Source organism: Bombus vancouverensis, chromosome 11 (genome assembly GCF_051014615.1).
Source record: "Bombus vancouverensis nearcticus chromosome 11, iyBomVanc1_principal, whole genome shotgun sequence".
Classification (NCBI taxonomy): domain Eukaryota; kingdom Metazoa; phylum Arthropoda; class Insecta; order Hymenoptera; family Apidae; genus Bombus; species Bombus vancouverensis.
In genome coordinates, this window is record NC_134921.1 from 4,677,941 (window position 1) to 4,693,738 (window position 15,798).

General features: G+C 38.3%; 1 protein-coding gene and 1 long non-coding RNA gene across 6 annotated transcripts in view; one reads left to right on the top strand and one right to left on the bottom strand.

The window, feature by feature from the left end:
• pdm3 (POU-domain protein pdm3) overlaps nucleotides 1-15,798 on the top strand; it is a 212,218-nt gene that overhangs the window by 34,362 nt on the left and 162,058 nt on the right. The gene's annotated exons all lie outside the window — the stretch shown is intronic.
• Nucleotides 1-15,798, bottom strand: part of LOC143303396 (uncharacterized) — a 60,161-nt gene that overhangs the window by 23,836 nt on the left and 20,527 nt on the right. The window contains exon 3 of one of the 3 annotated variants that reach the window (XR_013059597.1): nucleotides 3,012-3,340. The exons of 1 other annotated variant lie outside the window; for it this stretch is intronic. This is a non-coding gene — a long non-coding RNA (uncharacterized LOC143303396). Of the gene's footprint in view, nucleotides 1-3,011; nucleotides 3,341-7,527; nucleotides 7,683-15,798 lie in introns of those variants that run through there. One more of the 3 variants, XR_013059595.1, reaches the window with a different exon arrangement.

Here is a 15,798-nt window from a genome sequence, read left to right on the forward strand (position 1 = left end):
CTTTAAAATTTAATTGTGTAAAATCTGTGAATCTCTCATATTAATTGAAAGTTCAAATTTTCCAATTTTTAAATTAAAGTGTTTCCATAAATGCCTCGATATCTACGAACAGAAATTTAGGTACTCTAATAACAGTTAACTATCGAAATTAGTTTTGACGGAAATTAATACCTAAAAGTGGTATAATTTCAACTTTCGAAGCCTCTTTTTCTTTGTATCATAAAAAGAATAAAAGATGTGTCGGATATAAAATTGGTTAAAATGTCATGTTTGCGGTTCTAAGAATAACGTAATCCTCCGGTGTACGTGGAAGCTACTTCGTATTAATGTTTGCCCCGATATCTGTAAACAGGCATTACCTGTATCTCCGTATAGAGGTGTAACTATCTGCTCGGCGAGCTAGCCGTGGGTTTGAACGTTAGCCGGCCACAGGGATTAGGAACTTCCTTCGGCCGGGTCACCCGTGCACGCCGTGTTTGCGCTTTCCTATCTGTATATCGCGGAAGGAAAAGAGAAATTCGTATCTCGCTGCTGCTCTCCACCCGTGTTGATACCAAGATTTTAACTTTGCCAACTGTATCGATCTTTAATAAGTTCTACCCTTCGCCAATGCTTTTTAAATTACAAAGGCAATTTATATACCGATTGGTCAATGTTATTATTAGTCTATAATAATTATAAAAATGTAATTTTAAAATCAGTCGAATGATTTTGTTAGCTTCGATATTCAAAGCTCCTAATTACAATTCTTTATATTATATATTTATTATATTATATCTATAATGTATTTGAAATATTATCAGAATTTTTAAGTTTAACTATGAACTTTTTGTTACTTATTAATTGATGACACAGATTTAATTTTCTAACTATGCGAGTAACTTTGAAATTCTGATATTTACCCTTAATCTCAACCCCAAATTTAATTTCTTTGATTCAGTAATATTTCAAACATTATCATAAGCTACCAGCATTCCAAATCTTTATAGTAAAATAATCATAGAAATTTTGAAATCTCAAACAGTCGAAGCCTTTAAACTCTCCATCGATGCTGTCACTACAAAATTCTTTCCAATTCCTTTTATTCCCCACGCTCCAACTTTAAATTTGTTCAGAAAACGTTAATAGAATAGCAAGTTCCAAAGCTTACTCCACTTGTATCTGATTGTAGTCGATCCATAATCGTTGAACGAAGGGGTAATGTATGAGGAAAGGTCCGGAATCGACGGGAGAGCTAACGCATTGGCGTTAAGCGCCGCGTGAAATATGCAATACTCGGATCTTGTCTACTCCCTGGGTACAGTTTATCAACCAGCGTTCGCCCTAAATCATGGTATTTTTAGCGTTTGTCATCGGCGGCCGTGCAATCATCTATATTACGCTGTTTGCTCAGATACGTTTCGCAGGGAGAGAATAAAAAGGCCGGTTTGCAAAGATTCATTGTGGACGATAACGTGGGTTCCAGTGAGAAAGAGAGATAGAGACGGAGAGAGAACGATGACACACTGGCATTACCGTAGATGACAGAGTGGCCGGTTTCATTCACACGCGTGCGTGTACGTTGGACGGTGGTTAACTGACGCGGAATATTTACATTGTGTGGCGGTGCAATTAAGCCTCGTATCCGGCATTAAGCGTAGGAAATTCCGTGCGGACTAACACCTTGCTCCCTGCTTTCATGCCGCCTGTTTCTGTCCTTGTGACAAGCGGACTGTTTCGTGCGAAACAGGAACTTCCAACGACCGTGTTTTTCCCCCTTTTGTTCCTCCACGCACCGATGATGAAGCTTTTTTCTTTTTCATTCGCTGCATTTTGTCTTATCGTCCCATATATTGCGTCCTTTCCTTCTCGATGAAATTTTCTGTTTCTACTTTGAATTCTTGCGCTCCAAGTGTTTAGAATTCGTAATTATTTAAAGTTTCTATGATCTTCGAATTTTTGTATCCCAAATTTTGGGCACTTTTGTATAGAATCGAAACAAGAAATCGGACATAATAGTACTTCGTCGCCCAAAGTAGGAAAATTATGAAAATTGTGCCTACAAACTTGTCCTTTTTCTTCTTAAAATATTCACAAGAAATTATTCCATTGTGTGAAAATAACAAAGTAACATAGTAATTGTAAATACGCGACTGGATCGAAGGTAACGTAAAGAAGGTAACGGATTTGATTATATCTAGTTATTTTAGTTTATATTCCTTTTTTCTTTTTGGTTCGAGAGTAAATGTTAGAACACTAGAATAGAGAGGTTAGCAAGGTTAGCGGTGAGTCAGTAAATCGTGGGACTCTAAATTCGTAAAGCAATGCACAGCGGGAAAGGAAGTTCGATCGTTGGATATCGATCAGTACACTGTGGCAAAGGGGTATAACTGTTTCTACTGCTCGTAAGGGAATTCCAGGTTTGAATCGGCTGGGAAACGCTCGGGAAACCGTTTCAGAGAAATGTTAACGTACCCTTGACTCGAGCACACCTTACGGATGATTGTCCTCTGGGGCACGGCAACATGATTTCCATGCACAACACGATTCTTTCTTTTTTCCTAGAATCGAGATTCTACGTTTATAAAACATAGAGCAAGAAGCGTATCTTGATGAGAGTCTGATAGCCTCGTGATTTCATTCGTGGAAACTGATTGATAATTTTATTGAAAGCACAGTTATAATAATATGATGTCAAGAATTGTGGTGGCAGTTTTTGTTGAGATAGATGAAGATTATGTAGTTTCGTGGTAATGGAGAACTTCTTGGAAATGTATAAAACTAAAGTGTTTCGTATTTGCGTTGAGAGCAGTGTAGATAGGAATCTACTGATGTGTAAAGGATGGAGAATGTTTTAAAAAACATTTAAAATATATTTTAAATTTAAAGTTTCAAACGTTCAAATTCCCAAATATTCAAATATTTTTACAAATTTTGCAAATTTTTTGTTTTCAAATTTTTTTATTTCGAAGTTCAAGTATTTGATTTCTCAAATTTACAAATTAAACAACCCAGCTGTTTAAATCTTCCCCAACAAGATACATACTATTACAATTATTGCTTAATTAAGTTTCCTTCCACAATTCATTTTATTCGTCCATACGATTTCAATTCGCCTCCATGTAAGTTTCCAACCAAATTCTACTAAAACGAGACGTTCCATAGAACATCCAACTTCCCACTTCTTTAATCACCACTTCCTACGTCTGTCGAGCAACAGCTGACGCACCTAACATCGCCAATAAAATTCATCCAAGTCCTTTCTATCTGCGTTTTCTAGAATTATTTCCGTTGGTACTTCCTCGGCAATCAATTGCTGTTCCTTTCATGACGTTGGTCAGAAGACGACGGCGACGACGATCTGCGAAACAATGGAACCTAGTAAGTTAGGGAGAGGCGATATCTGGTGCTGGAGTCTCTATCTATCCGGTTCTATCTTTTATTAGCATCCCGTAGAAGCTATTTCGTGGCCCTTTCTCTATCGGCCAACCTATCCCAGGCAGTTTCTCTCCGAGTCCCGGGCGTTCCACAACCGGGTAGGAGTAGCAGAAGTGCGTATTTACGAGCGTTCCCGTCCATAAAGCAACCTCGCGCCTGATTTTGATACATTCTCTACTCGCGGCACTATCTCACGCGCGAATACGACCCACGTAACCATACCACTTGGAATTTATGGTGATGCCACGGAAGTGCCGCGATAGTTCTCTTTTCTGGCTATTCGTGAATTTTTTTCTGCATCAAACAGTGGAAGACATTCTGTACTACTTTTGTTTAAATCTTGACAGAAGTTTAGATCTTGGGAGATTTTTAGAAAATTTTCTTGAGCTAAAGGTGTTGCAAAGCCTGTTATATAATACATATTTTTAAATCCCTTTGTTTAAATCCCGAGGAAAGATTAGATCTTGGAAGATTAGGGGGATTTTAAGAATTCAATATACGAGCGAAACAAATTGCAATGGTTATCTTTCCCAACGAGCAATGAGAACCGAACATTTGTGGTCAGACAGAGAAAAATACTGGCCCTGTAATATTCATCGTATCTTTCGAAATCACACTCCAGTTAAACAAAAGTTAAACGTATCTCGTATATCGTCACGATATTCAAAAAATGGTTAAACAAGGAACGGAAATCCGTCCTTAGAAAGTTCGCTTTAGAAACAAAGCGAATCACATGTGATCATAGTGGCCAGACGAGTAAGAAACTGGAATCGGACAACGATGGTCCTACTAAATAAAATAAGGCAAACGAAGGATATCGCGTCCGGCGATGGATGTATTATTAAAATATACATTTAGGCGTTGGAGGAATAATGACGTGAGAGCTCGATTATGCAGGAATAAATGTATTGGGGTAGAAACGTGGAGAAGGGCGATACTGATATTGGGTGTACACTGGGCAAGGGGCATTTGTCCGAACCCGCGCGAATATATAAGCGTCTCTGCATATCGTAATCACAATATTATGCTGAAATTGGGAGGGCCGAGTTTCCCATTTCTATTTTAATGGCTTCGGGGATTTCAAACGGGTCTGAGCCAAGCGTCGCGTAATAACTTGTATTCCCCTCCCCCGTTCAGCTCCTCTTTTCCAACCCTCTCCACTGACTGTCGACAAAAAAAAAAGAAAAAATACGAAGAAAAAAAAATATCGAAAGGCCCTGGGATTCTGGATTTTTACGATTCTCGTTTTTCATCCGGCGTATTTTAATAAACCTTTCGTTCGCGTTGCCGAATGAAACATTAAGCAACGGCAGGGGCTGCGGATCGAGGAGGAACAGAGGGAAACCCGATTCGTGCTGGTTCGCTTTGTGTCTTGCTGCTTTCCGATGAATTTAACGTTCGAGAGATCGAACGTATCAATTTTGTCCCGTTTTTACCCGATTCTTGGTGAAAAAGTGTCGCTATGTGGACTATACATGGATTCAGATGGTTGATAAGCTAAAATGGTTGAATTTTGAAAAGTCGTATTAATAGTAGGATATATTGGCTACAATATTTATTAATTACTTTTGTTTATTTATTTAAGGAAGGAATAGTGGATTAAGACTCGAAAAAGTAGGATAATATTCCGTCTATGTATTCATTTAGAGACGATCATTCGGTAATTTCTACATATTTGAAGTTTAAAGAAGAATTGGAAATACATTGTAAAATATGTTGTGTTTTTGGTAATATACATATATTATTAAGGATCTTAAAAATTGTACAAATTATTTAATATCGTAAAACATAGTTTTGTCATTTCTCTGCTTGATCATAGCAATTTGATTATCCATTATAGTTTAAAAGTTGCGGAGAAGTACAACTTTTTTAAACAATTACGTATACATAAAAAGTACTGATCTATCCAAATGATTCTTTGGAAAATAATGATGAATGAATATGGTCCGATACTTGGTAAGACTTGTTTCATCCCCTGTTCGCATGAATTTCTCATTGATGAAACGGGAAGATAGCGATTAGCGACGATCTTGGTTGTAGATCTTCCTTTATTGTCCTCGTGCAACGCGAGTTAGAATGATTTTTATCGCAAAAATGCGATAGTTTATCGCGATACCATTCGTGCCAAGGAAAATTGGAAGATGGATCTCACTGTTTCTCCGACTTTTTTTAGAAACTTTTCCTACAATTTGAAAGTTTGCGAATAAAGACTGGCAGGGAATAAACGGAGTCTCAAAATTAGCATAATGTATGTCGTAATTATGGCCATAATTGCCTAAGTTGTTGGCAACTTATTTCAATCTTAAGATATCCTGCTTCTATCCTCGAATATCTTCGACGACAGCCTTACTAAACTTTACTTTACATACCAAACTTTCTTCCTTTGGCACATTTATCATAAGTGTCTAATATAACTAAATTATGAGCTAATAACTGAATAGAGATCTATTGTACTCACTAAATATTATAAAAGGTAACTTATTTTCGTTATTTCATACGTTTCTTAATTCCTTATGAATGCGTAAACATATTCACTAATAAGTTCTGCCTCTACAACAAGAAGATTATAGAAAAGCTTCGCAAACTATTTCAAACTATGTCAAACACTTGCGAAGCATTACATAAGCATCAGAATATATAAGAATTATAATAAACAATACTTCGTTTCAGAGAGCGAAATAACAAAAAGAATAAAATTTCATGGAACAGGAAATGGCAAAAGTGGACGAAAACGGCGGATTCGATGGCCATAAATATTGATCGAATTATGCCGTGGCTAATTGGAAATTAAATACATTAGGTGTCGATGGCGTTACACAGAGGACAGGGACGTCGTTGCCGGCTGTTTTACGGGAAAGAAAGTTGAAAGTTGGAGGGGGTCGAAAGTTTACCTCTACCCTCGTTGTACGAACGGGGGATAGTCAGTTCTGAAGGGGTGGGGGTGTAGGTCGGCGGTCGGTGAGAATGACTCCAAGAAGTTAGGATCCATGAGAAAGGAGTCTGTAAAGTTGCTGGAACTTTTTAGCAAGAATTAATCACCGGAAGATGGTGACTGGTCCTTATTAAATTGCGACCTCGCCATTTATTTCGATGCGGTTAGTCCTAACGATTCAATTTCGCCGGTACCCGGGCATTATGCGAGTAAATTATGCGAAATGACGACTTCGGTGTTACTTAGCGCCGGCTAATTTACGGAAATTTCGCGAGTCCACGGGAATTTCGTTACACGAATTCCGCGGGATCGTTAAAACTTGCCTCGAACTTCGTGCCTTTCGTCGCAATTGTTCTATTTCTAATTTATCGTCTCCCCTTTCCTGCATAAAGTATCACTTCAAACGCTATTAAGAATTATTTATACCGAACTATTTCGTACATTTCGCTTTGAAAATGGTATCACTCCTTGAAAGAGTTCACGGGAGAAAAGCGCTAAAAGAGTATTCGAATTGATCCAGTGTTTATAACATGTAAAGAATAGAGAACGTAAATAGGGTTCATTTTAAGCTGCCAATTCTTTCAAAAGTCCTCTTTTTATTCCTAGAATAAATTACAGTATTTTTTGCAGATATGTATATACACATAACATACGTGTGTATGAACTAAGCAAATATGTACGCAAAGAACTGTAGTAATTCGTAGTGGTCTTTTTCTATAATCATTAGAGGTAGCCGGAGACAAGAACGAAACTCAATCATTTATTCAAGCTTTTATGTATTGATTTATTCGTATTGATCAGACTTTAATACACACATATTGGTAATCCCATCCATTCATGAAATAAGATTAATATATAGGATGAAGTCAATGAATCCATGTCCAAAATTCATTGGAATTAATTGTTCCATTCTACTTATCACTGACAGACACTGTTGCTTAAAACAAGAAAAACCAACAATTAAAGTGTATTTAAATTATAATTGAAGTGGTAAGATATTAAAATAAAATATTACATTAATTTTTAGCGATTACGAGAGAAAGAAAAATGAATTTTTAACAATTCCAAAAAAGGGAAAACTGAATTTTTATTAATTCCTATGGAAGGAAAGCTCAAAATTTAAGACTGTAGTGTTATAAATCGATGGGTAGAAGGAACTCCACGAGACTTACGACTTTTATCCCAGTCATCGATACGATGGACCGCAGGGTTCACAAAATACTGCCGACTTTATGGTGCAATTTTTATGTTGTCCTCACTTCGCTCGCTTTAATTCGCCCGCATAAAAACCAATGTCAAATTTAAATTTTTCCCATCGACGATGAAAGCACGTCTGAAACAAAAGGAAAAAGGAATTTGTATGAAGGGGGAGAAGGTAGAGAAAAGCAGCAACAACGAAGGAGGGAGAAACGGAAGGAAAGCGAAACTTAACGATTACACGTATTCTTCGAACGCGTGCGTTTGCCTCTTTTACCCCTCTGCCGGGCGAATCGAATTAATCCAGCGCAGAATTAAATACACGCATTCTCATAATTACCGGGACCCACGAAAATTCTCGTCACGCGAATTCCCTCTTTCCCTTGTGTGTCTGTGTGTGCACTTTTTACCCGACGAAAAATATTTTTCTCCCTTCCCCGCCGCGACGAATGAATTATCCCCCGCGCGTTAATGAATATGCGCAAGTGAAATCGCCGGCGAACGTTCCGCGATCGGACCGAGGGCTGGCACTCCGCGTCGCGCCGCCGAAAACACGCGCCCATCAGGGGAAGCATAAATGAATTTTTGTTCGAGTACGTTCTGAATGGCTGAGGAAATTTGTAAAGGTCGTTTGAGATTGGATATTCGATACGCCTTATGGAAAGCTGCGGCAAGTTCACTTAGGGATTATTATTATTAGAAGATGATTACTATTAGAATGTGGATTTTTATGCATTTATAATGATTTCAAAGCTGGGAAAATCCATAGTACACAAAGATGCATCCATAGTACACAAAGCAAAGTACTCTATAATCTTTAGTAGATGAAATAAATTTCTACGTAGGTTCCGTTCCTTTAGTTCTATTCATAAAAATATAAAATTGTATAGAAAATCACAGTCTAGTTATTATTGTGGAACATTATTTATGCATGATTTCAAATTTTTCATTGTTTTCGGTAACAATAGAGTCTTATATTAATTTAACTTTTCATTTATATGTTAGAAATTTGTAAAATTAAATGAAGATACTAAGTTTTACAGAGTCGATGTAGTGTGATTGGAGATCAAATTGAAAATTTTATAGGACTTTGTCAGAAATGTTTAATGGTATTGGAAAATGTCTGCTTTGTGAGAGACTTTATCGTAGTTTGCGCCGAGAGAATATCGTAACTGTTTAAAAATTTCCTAAGACAACCAAAATATTACACCATACGCGATCGTTGAAAATTTCCAGAAAACGAATGACCTGAATAAGCACGAGAAGGAGCAAATCTAAACGATTCTTCTTTCACAATTTCCAACAAACTTTAACATCGAAAACTAACCTCCGGTTTCTTTTTAGAACATCTCACAAACTCAATGTAACAATGTTACAATGAAACCTCCATAAATTCTAATTTCCAATTTCCTTACAAGAATTCCGATCTCCATGTTAAACGGCATAATCGCACACAAAACCACAAGATGCATGAAGATACGTGAAACGCCAAAACTAAAGAATACCTTCAAACATATTGAAAGAGATACTTAAAAAAGGCAGCAGTCATTAAGTGCACGAGTAGAAATAGCATCCTCTAGGAGCGTTTGTCGTTTGCATGGTGCAGGAAACGTTCCCACGGGGGTAGGAGAATCTTGGCGACGATGTCCAGATACCTCATTACACCGCTATTGACCCGGATCCTTTATTATCCGTCGAACGTGCACACGTAATCCAAGAGAAGCACACGAGTGGGAGAGACTGGCGCTCATTATAGCACGGAAAATAATCATTATGCCTATTGACCGGTGTGCACGGGCAATTTTATATTTTCTGCGTATGGAATCGTCGGTGAATACGTCTCTGATGACGATTAGTGGCCCCCGGCATCCTTAATGACCACTCACACGGTTCTGACTCTGGTCCGTGTGCGTGTCTCGTCGTCCTCTTTGACATCGTTGTTGTCGTCGTCGTCGTCGTCTTCGTCTTCGTCGTCATCGTCGTTGCCTCCGTTGTCGTCGCATGCACGGTGACACGATGGCTAATATCTAGATTGTTCTAGTTTCCGAATATGATATTTTGAACGAAGAACGTCTAATTAGGCGTCACGCGAGGTATCGTACACCTCTACAATCCCTTCTGTTGTTCCCTGTTCTTCTCGATCCGAACGCGGTTCACGGGGACGAGGTGTTATTAACAACATGAAAATGAATCGAGTTTTCGACATTCGAGTCTCGTTGATTACAGTTTGGAAATTATCCAATTGCTTGCGCTTTACTGTTATTGCCTTGTAATTGTTTCTAATGTAGAAAAGTTCGAACGTTTGTTTATGGGAATATTTAGGTTCCATTAAGTTTGACGATTGAGTACTGACGAAGTGAATGTGGTTTAAAATTGAAATTTACTGGAATATACGATAGTTATTATTAAGAAACTGATAATGTCGAAAAATAAAAAAAAATCGTTGATAAAATGCATTAAATAGAAACTAATGCAGTCAAGCTTATTAAGTACAATTAAGTATAACACTAAAAAAATTTAGCAAAAGTCTCATATATTACCACTACTCTAATAGGAATAAAATGTTTTTAGGGAATTTTTCTGTAGGCTCTCCCTGTTCCAATATATTGTACATTCGAATTTTTAGGTGGCACCTTTATCGTGTTACTTGTTTCTAATTTTTTTAATCTACTTTGTTGAAAATTTCGAAGGAGACTTAAATCCCATAGAAGACCTAATACATATCAGATTACCTTAAATGATAGAAATAAGAATGAAACATTTTTCCAGTAAGCGGAAGTGATAGAAACTACGACTTTATTAAAAATACGATGATTTTATTGAAAAAGTGTTGTACAGCATCTTTCTCGCCGAAATAATGAAGAAGTAAAAGCAGGTCACACAAAATATTCATTATTCCGAATTAATCAATGTCTCTCGAGATAGTTACTAATTCCTGGATTAAACGATCCTTAAGAAATGACAGAATTGAAACGATGCCAAGCATCCTCTTTTAAAGACAAAGCTAGATATTTCTGCTTGCTAAATAGAAAGCTGTATATTTCGATATTACGAAACTTTCATGATTTCATGGAAATTGAATTATATCGATGATTCATCACTATCACAACCTAATATTATCTTTGAGATCAACGATGGACACATAGCAGGACTGCAATACATTCCGTAATTAGGAAACATATTTCCTTTGATTAGAATCCTTTGGTGGAGGAATGCTTTGGCATGCTTGATCACATAATGAAATATATCTTCGTAGGATATGTGTAATAGATAAAAGCCTGCTCGTGGAAGTACTAAATTTGTTTATCTCTGCTATCCTTCGTGATTCATTTGTCAATGGAACAAACATTTGCCTTTACTATGCAAATGATGTTTCTGTTTTCTTTTGTTAAAGATCTCTGCAAAATTTAAATTCCCATTCTGTTATATGAATCTAGTAAACTTAACTCGAGGTAGAAAGAAACTGAATTCAACGAATAAATATACATATACATATGCTTTACTTAAATAAATTTAATAGATGCCCCAGAATTGTTGAATCTTCACAGTGCAAAACCGTGCGAAACATTTGAGTGAAGCTCAAAATTAGATTTAACTATGACTGGCACACGAAAGAATGGTATTCAGTGATTTAAATATACAGGGCACGACCCAGCCAACGATTTTTAATCTTAAAGATCCATCGAACATGGCCAAGAGAGAAAAGGGGAGACAACATTCAGGGAAATTAACTTAACTGGTGATTAGCAATTCCCGGTAATCCTAATGATAGATCCGAAGTGACAGCATATACTTACTCTCCGATTCACCGTTTCCACGAGCTTGGACAGATTTTAGATTTCAATGAAACGATCTGTCAGAGACCGGAGCATCTATCCTCTTATTCTCTCGTCTTCTCTCCTTTCTCTAGTGGAGGAAATTAAGGAACGATCTCGATACGAAGGGCGAATACGAAAAGGGGAGAGCGGTAACAATTTAAAAATCGGCGTAATTGATACGGTGCTGGCTCGCGGTGCAAGGTTGGATTCGAAAAAATTGCCGTGGAATCTGTTCTATTATTCCGTGGCCGGGCTTCAAAAGACCGAGCGAAACGGTCGAAAATTGAAAAGAGCCGGGGAAATGAAAGAAGCGATTAAAGAAGAGAGGAAAAAAGAAGAATGAGAGAAAGCAGTACGTTGATGAAGACCGAAATTCTATTAAGCGGAAATTCAGGTAATACAGTCAGAACGAAGAAGAGGGAGATAGAGAGAGAGAGAGAGAGAGAGAACTTCGCGGTGGTAACCTTGAATTCAGAAGAAAATCGACGAACACGGAGGAAACACTGAATCGCCTTTACTTCGATCTCGAGAGGCCTACTCGAGATCCCCGTAATCGCGGTTAAAAGCCGAGAACCAGAATGGAGGGTTGGAAACGACCCAGTCTAGCAACCAGTGAGAAGGATAGTACTACTATGGTCGAGGATAGAAAAGAGATGGAAAAGTGAGGAGAACGGTACTCTGTGAAAATACGAGAAAGAGAGATACAGCTAACGATAGAAGGGAAAGTGGAAAACCGAATAATCGTCCAGCGTCGACCTCGGTGTCGGTTAGAAGCCGACGAAAAAGAGGAGATGAAATGGACCGTCCGACTGACAGGAATTTACATCCTCTCGTGCGCAATCTGCGTGAGTGAATTGTGTCGTGTTACCGTCCGGAGAATTAGATCCGGAAAATCCGTAATAATTACTCGAGCGACGCTCACCGAAGCATCCTCTTCCCTCTGAGTTCGTCATCTCTTGCCCCCTCGTTCGTCCATCCTCGGTTCATCCTTCGCCAGTGCACGTTTGTCGAGCGTTATCTCCGTCAGTCACCCCATCTTGTATCTCTTTCTCACGTTGTTTCATCGTTGGTTGCGTAGGCGCGGATGTTTCCTCTCTTTCTTCATCGTCTTCATCGCCAACACCCCTCAACGTGTATCCTGGGTTTGGGATAGGTTTCTCGTTTCCTCTAACGGCCGTACGCGTCGCGTTCTCGTTTCATCAGCTTCTCTGGTTTGTCCCGCGGCCACTGAGAACCGCTTCACAGTGTGAAACGCAAAAATAAATAATGATTCACCGTGCGAGCCGGCATTAGCTCGCGAAGAGAGAGAAGCTTCTCTCATGCGCCTAGCGAAACCAGTTTCGTCAGAGAGACCATCCGCGGTAAACTGGCTCGTTTAATGTATGTGCATATATGGATATGCATAGAGACGCGTGTTGCGCAGCTGTATGAAACGCAATCTGCTTCCCCACAATCTTTTACCCTCTTTGTGGTCGCTGGACGACGCATTTCATGCTCTCCTTTCCATGTAATTCGCTCGCGATTATTAAGTTTCGAGTGTCTCGGAACGGATTCCAAACAGCGTTATCGTTATTGCCAGTGTTAATTCTAGAGGGAGGAACAAGAGGGGGTTGGTTTCTCGTGATCGTGACAAGAGTTTCTGCGTCTCGCATTCCAAGAAGTCGTTAAGGATCGTTCGGTAATAGACGCGCTAAATTCGTTCCATGTTTCCCGGAACGATGGCGCCGGTTTAGCCGCCGCTAATGTAGCTGCTTAGAGACAGTTGTAATTAGCACGCTTAATGCCTAATGATATATACGCGGCGCTCGCGCGATTTAGGTTAAACGATGCAGCACGTGCGCGAACGACACTGTCTGCGTTCCACCCTCGTGTAAATTCGCCTGCAATCTCGTCGTTGAAATTGTCGAGTTGCTTGATGAGTTTGTGCTTCGACATTTTTTTGGTAAGTTTCTGTGTTTAGTTGTTTGATAATGGAGATAGGAATGTCTGCTTTTTGGAAGAGAGATGCGGTATGTTAGTTCCAGTCAATTTGTGATAATTCCGCGAATAATTGTTTGAAGCTTCTCGGAGAGGTTCTCGTTTATTTGGTTGATGAAATAGACGTTTCAATGCCGATTTTTAGAAACAAATGATTATTCCCTTTTTAGATACATATAAAGTAATTTCGTAAAGCAATTTTTATATGTATGTTCCTTCGAGAACGAAATCCTTGCCTTTAAAAAGTTTCACTGAAGTATTTTGGCTAAATACTTCATATAAATTTTCAGAGTTCTAAGAGTTAAATTTAAACCTCAGGAAAGTTACATTACGTAGATATATGATGATTTAATAATCTGTGTCTATGAAGTTCTATAAAAGTACAAATAGATTTCTACTAACTGTTACAATGAATTAATAACACCCATTTCCCTTCATGTATCGTTTTCTCGATACTGTTCTTTATGGAATGACATAATGATACAAGTCTGTAGTTTTTTTTGTAAAAGAACAAATATATCACCACTAACAATTGCGATAAATTAACAATAATTTCGTTCTAGTATAGCATTATTGATACTAGAAATGTCTCGTAAATGTCATGAATTTCATCCCAATTGGTCCGATGATGATCACAGGACCGGATTACGGAAATCTAATGACTCGGTTCGTCGAATATTTAGGCGATCATTTAATGGAATCTTAGACAGGAAATACACAGGAAAAGACATCGATGATTTTCCTTTAATTGACACCGACGACATATATAAATGATTAAAATCGCAAAAGAACATCGCCAATCGAAAGAGCAACTGGCGTGTGTGACGACTATACATATAGCACGGTCGATTGGTTCGTACAAAATTCGAGTTAATGGAGCGCGTGCAAGTAATCAGGTTGGAATTCGAGTTCATCACTTTCTCGATGACTATTTCGGGTCATCGTTCGGCGGCTCGTGTTACCAATCGAAAATAATAATTTTCTTTGTCAACATTGCGTCCGAACCGAACGAATAGCCCACGTGTTTCGGTATATATCGGTGCGTGCAAGTTCATTAATCGATTATCATTTTTCACGTAGTCAGACTATTTATCACGATCGCGGCTTTTCTCGATGATCATTGCTTCGATCGATCAACCCACAACGTGTATACACAGACACACACACACACACACACACAGACACACAACCCCTCGAGTCTCTAGTTTCGCTATTTTAATTTCACGGCCTCCGACCGTCGATAGCGAGGACACTTTTAATTGCCAATTATCGATTATAAACCACTTAATACGATGTCGAGCCACGCGAGATCTAGGTGGACTATTTTCGCTGTTCTGTTTTTATGTCAATCACGACTTTTCGTGCATTCGTCATTTCTTCCTCTGTTGTGTTATCTCTTTTCCGTTTTTTCGATCGTTTCCAACCACTTGTTTCTTTGACTGACCAATTTTTCAAGGGATCGGAATTTAATTCTGTTAGATATCGTGTTCAGCTGGCGAACTTAATTCTCTATTCTTATAGTTTCGATTCATGAAACATATACGTATGGAACGTAATTTATTCTCAGACTAAGTCTACCATTTAGACTCTATTGTTTCATGAAATAAAACTGAAGATTCCAATAAGCATGACAATCGAGAAGAGCGTTAGTACATTAACCTTTTATATACTTTGATCCAAATAGTATTTTTGGCTCAACGATGGAATTCTTATTTTATTTTGCTCCATTTCTTTCACGCTTGGAATACAAGACGTAGATACTTTCTTATTATAGTTTCAATTAATGAAAATACACCAATGTAAATGAATATTGCCTACAAAACTATAAAAATGTAGCGAAACTACCAACAACTTTTGAAATTAACTCCGTTTAAGACAGATATCTATTTTTAGACCGCGGAAAAATTTTTCTATTAATTATTTACTTAGTCACTTACTGATCACGAACTTATTAAAGAATAAAGTTATATATACGCAACATCGAGCCTTGGATACAAATTAAATAAAACTCACCCCGCGTAAAGAGCAAAATATGGACACTCGTATCACGATAATCACAGAACTTTAAATGTACAATTTATCGAGTCACAAAATCATCTCTATTTCCACCGTGGTGACGTTGATTAATGTAACGCTGCTTTTTGTGCGACCTACACATCGTCCCGGAAATCCTTCATCGCGAGGACCACCCCCGTTGGACGTTGATTCCAATTCCAGCTGGCATTCGCGCGACTTCTTGGTAATAATTCCAGATGAATTGCACGTCCGTTAGGACTGCTCTCACGGCACACATAGAGAGATCAAGTACGAAGTCACGAGCACACGGTACCCTTCTGAACGAAAGGGTGAAAAGGATCTCTTGTTGGAAAGACTCGAGCTTTTTCTCCCGCGGACAATAAAATTAATTTTGTTCGATTCTGATTAACTTCGTTTGTAATCACGGGAAAAATAAACATG